The sequence below is a fragment of the Parastagonospora nodorum genome (genome assembly GCF_000146915.1).
Source record: "Parastagonospora nodorum SN15 chromosome Unknown scaffold_2, whole genome shotgun sequence".
Taxonomy (NCBI): Eukaryota; Fungi; Ascomycota; class Dothideomycetes; order Pleosporales; family Phaeosphaeriaceae; genus Parastagonospora; species Parastagonospora nodorum.
In genome coordinates, this window is record NW_001884550.1 from 694,452 (window position 1) to 699,623 (window position 5,172).

Consider the following 5,172-nt stretch of genomic DNA (forward strand, 5'->3'; position numbering starts at 1 on the left):
GCGTAACTATTAAGGCTAAACTAACTCTAATCTTCTGCCTTAATTAAGCTCTAGTTAAAAGCTTATAGGTCTTTATAATAGTTTAGTAGAGTTCTTTAGCTATAGCTATTAAGGATAGAGTTAGCGTAAGCAGAGAGAATATTAGAAGAATAGATAAGGTAAATTAGATAGTAATACTAGTAGATATAAAGGCATCTGCGTAAGAAGATAGAGAATTAAAGCAGCTAGTATACTTAAGGCTACTTTAGCTACTTTCTAACTACTTGCGTATTGCGTGCTAATAGGCTAGCCTATTATTAGTAATTACGCTATAGCAGCTACTTATATACCTACTACTAGTGCGCGTTATAAGAATAATAACCTCTATAAGAATAGCCTTTCTACTATATATAGTATGCGCGCTACTGCGCGTAATTACTATAACTACGCGCATAATAGAGAAATATAAGAATAGATTTAAGATCTCTTAATGCGCTGCTAATAGATAACAACGTTAATAGACCTGCTCTAGATATATCTAGTAAACTAGTAATCTAGACCTATAAGCAGAGCAAATTACGCAGGTAGGCAAATAGCTTCTCTTAGACTAACTAAGCTACGTGCCTATGTTTAAAGTCTACTATTCTAAGCAAGTTCTAAACCTCTGCTACCTTAAAGCCTAATAGGCGCTACTAGCAGTCTCTATAATTAAACTAGCTAAAGCTAATATAAATCGCAGAGGTTTAGAAATAGGCTGCTCTAAAAAGTAATAGTAATAGGCTACTCTAAAAGGCAATAGTAATAGGCTTCTAGAACTAAAGGCTTAAACTTTATTTATAGGATAACAACACTAGCTGCGTAGCAGACTAACAGCATTTTTTTTATAGAATCTAAAGGCTCTAACTTCTAGATAGCTAACGAAATAACTAAAAACCTAAGAGTTAGTTTAGAGCACTAGCCTCGCTTAAAACTATTGCTAATAACTAAGACTAGTAAGCTAAGCTAAGATAGCATCTATAACTTACGTTACTAACTTAAAACTAAGTCCTACGCTATACTGCAGGTGCTCTAATAAATTAGAGTCTTTAATAGATAAGGAACTTTACGTTGCATAGAATGCTACTACCTATAGGCAGATTCTTATAAGGTAAAGTTGCAGAACTATAACTAGAACTAATTAAAGAAGCGTTAATAACTAGAATATTAAGTTAAGATAGGCCTATCTTTAACTAAAATCTATAAATCGTTGCAGCATATAATAAGCTAGCTTAATAGTAATAACTATAAATAATAAATATAATAACTATTGCAAGTACTCTTGCAGTAGCTATCGTAAACTCTGCTAGCAAAGAAGCATAAATAATAGCATAAGCATAACGAAAGTATATATCTTAGTACTGCAACTAATAAATAATTACTAATTAATAAATATAGTACCCTAAAGGTTTTAAGGTTAAGAATTAACTTAATTTCTAAATATCTTCTACCTTGCTAGCATATAGATATATAAATTATACATGCAGTATAACTTAGATACGTTATTATAAGAAGTAATAATAGCTATTATAGTTAGGCGCAAGCATCTAATAGGCTAGAGCCTAAGTAACTAAGAGTATTAGAAAGACTTTACTAAAATGCGCAAAAGAAGTAGTAAAGCCTCTATTAAACGTTACTAGATAATTTAGAATAAGAAACTACTAAGAAAGCTAAAGCGTAAGATAATTCTAAGTAACTAAGTATATACAAACTAGTTAGACTGCTCTAATTAGTAAGGTAAGGCGCTTATACTAAGATAAGCACTAGCGCCTAGTATTACGTATAGCGTTGAATACCTAGTAGGATATAGAAGTGTATTAATTAGCTAGCTAAATACTAGGCTTTGTTAATCTAGGTTGCTACTAGAGAGTAACTAATTAGCTAGCTAATACTAGGCTTCTGTAAATTAAGTATTAGACCTGCATATAATTAGCAGCGTTAATAAGAGAGAGAAAGATACTCTAAGATTAATTAGCTAGCTGCCTACTAGGCTTTGTTATCTAGGTTGCCTCTAGAGCGCGCGCGCAAGCTATAGAACCTAAATGTAATTAGCAGCGCTAATATAAGAGAAGAAAATACTCTAAGGTTAATTAGCTAGCTATCTACTAGGCTTTATTATCTAGGTTATCTCTAGAGTGCGCGTGCGAGCAGTATAAACCTGCATAAAGTTAGCAACGTTAATAAAGTAAGAGAAGAATATATAGCAGGTTAATGTTAGCAGGTTAGTATTAAGTTAGAGAAAATTTTAAGTAAGTAATAATACTATATAGAGGTAGCTAGCAGCTTCGCTCTTATAGTAAGAGTAAGAGTTCTATTACTGCTATGCTATTGCGTAATATATTAAAGATAACGATATATATTGTAAGAACTTAGACGTTTTTGTATTTTAAATTCTTTATATATTTTTATAATATATAAGAATATAATATAACCTATGCTAAATAAACATATACAGCTAAATTACTAGTAGCTTTATAAGTAAGAAGCAGAGGCAAAGCAAGTAGTTTAATGTAAACTAAATTGCTATTATGCTATTAAGACTCTAGAATAGTTAAAATTCTATACAGCAGTAGAGCTGTTAGAGTAGGTAGAAATTAGATAGCTATAACTAATAATTACTATATTTCTTCTATCTCTACCTACTTATTCTCTAATGCTTTCTTACTACCTGTAGTGCAATTACTTCGTTAAGTAAGAGGTTTAGCTAGAAATTAAGTTCTGCAACTATTAATAATACTAGTATATATTAAGTTCTTATAGACTAGCTAGTATTAATAATGCTTGCACTATCTATTCTTCTTCTAATAGTAGGCGAGCAAGCCTGCATAGACGCCTATACTTTATTAATAAATATAGATATTTAGAACGCTAACTTAGTTCTTTATTATAGCTATTTAAATTTAATACTTATTACTTTATATTATTTAGTTTCTCTTAATTACTATCTACTATATACCTGTTATAACACTAATTACGCTAGCTAATGTGTTAGAAAAGGCTATAGAGAATCCTACTAGGTAAGTACTGTTCTCTTACTATAGTGCTAGCTCTATAGACTATGCTTTAAACTTATTCTCTAAATAGCTCTACTTATTAAGCTCTAGAGAGACTGATATAGCTGCAGCTTATGCATAACTAGAGAATAGCATAAGATAGTTATATTGCATATAGTATAGCATAGATGCCTGCAGTATCTTACTAGATAACAAAGTAAAGCAGCAAAGACTCTTTTCGTCCTTATAAGCCTTATCTAACTTCTTTGCCTTTATATCCTATATAATAGTAATGCAATTATAGGCCTTATTAAGATAACTAGTAGCATTTTCTAGATCTTAACAAACTATTAATACTTTTAAATACGTCTTTAAGAAGAATTAAAGAAGCTAGGTATTACCTAGGCATATTCTATTAACGCGCATAACTTTCTATACTTCTAAAAGCAAGACGTTAGAAAGATCTGCAATTACGCTTAAGGCCTAGAGCAGAATACTAATAAGTAAGGATATTATATTTTTAAGAAGTTAAATATTATTCTAGTAAATAACATTAGCACTAGTAGTAGTAATAGTGCTAATATTATTAAGCGCATAATTCTATACTACTAAGAGACTAATTTATAATAACTATAATCTATTGCTAGTATAATGCAGTATAAGTATAAATATAATACACGCTACTAGCAGAGATATAAGCAGAGCTAATAGTAGTTATAGAAACTAGGTATAAAGCTTCTAAGCAAAGAAGCTAGTTCTATTAACTATAGCTAGATCTTATTACGCGTCGTCTAGCGTTGTAGCTTCTTACTAAGAAATATCTAGTCTAGCTTATAGGATTAATCTGCTGTAGTTATTCTTGCTGCTCTCTGCCTATTATAGCAATCTATAGCTTTAGGCTTATAGTAACTATTAATTATCTTCTAAGGTATTAGTAGCTCTCTTTATTATTATTAGTATAAATGCAATATAGCTGTAAGCATGCTTATACAGCTATTATCGTATATATTTAGAATAGATAGTAGTAGTAAGGCTACTTAGGTAGCTTATAGCAAATAGAACTACTTAAATTACTTAGCTATAAGCTAGTAGCTAAGTTAATTAGAGAACTTATCGTTGTTTAGGTTAAACCTATCTATATTATGCTTTGCAGATAGGATTAAGTATATAGGCTTATATAGAATCTCTAGCTATAAAGTATAGCCTATCTGCTTCTTTAAGAGATACTATACGCAATAGCTTTTCTTAACCTGCTTCTGCCTAGCTATAAGTAAGCTAAACTATCTGCAGACTCTATTAAGTAACTAAGATAGAAGAATGCTTATAAGAAAGCTAAATACTAGAAAAACCTAGTAATATATCGTAATTAATTAGCATAATATAGTAGAAAGATTATTATATTCTTCTTAGCTGCAAATAATATGCTTAAGAAATATACCTAGGCTAAATAAGATAGAGCACTAGAGGCGTTTATAGCTAAGTAGTAAGATTATTTCTAGATCTTAGCTTCTTCTAGTAGAAATCTACCTGCAACACCTGCTACTAGCACTTCTAGATAGCAGCCTATATGCGTTACTCTTAGCAAATATTAGTCTAGCTGCTAATTAAGATAGCATTTCTATAACTATTACAACGCTGCATTTAAATAAAATGCTTTATAAGTATTAGCATTAATATATCTTTTAGGCTATAAAATAAAGTTAAATAAGTCTATACTAGATATAAATTAAATTATATCTTAAGTTATATACTCTATCTATAAATAAGTATAAGAATTAAACTACGTACTAACAGCGCTTTATATTTAAATAAGAGAAATAAAATAAGTATTCTATCTAGTCTAATTATGCAGTTAAGTTCGTAGTATAACTGCCTATTCTGCTCTACTTGCTGCTCTGCTCTGCTTTCTATCTCTATCTCTATTACTATTCTGCTCTGCTTTCTATCTAGCGCTAGGTTAAATCTATTAAAGTTAGAAAGTATATTAGAATAGAGTAAAGAATATAGAACTTACTATATATAGATAGTTATTATAACCGCAGCTGCAAACAGCATAAACTATAGATTACTAAGCATTTATGCTACCTAGCTAAGAGTAAAGAGAAGTCTAAGAGTAGCAGTATAAGTAATAAAGCGCACTTCTATAATTAGTGCAACTATAGCT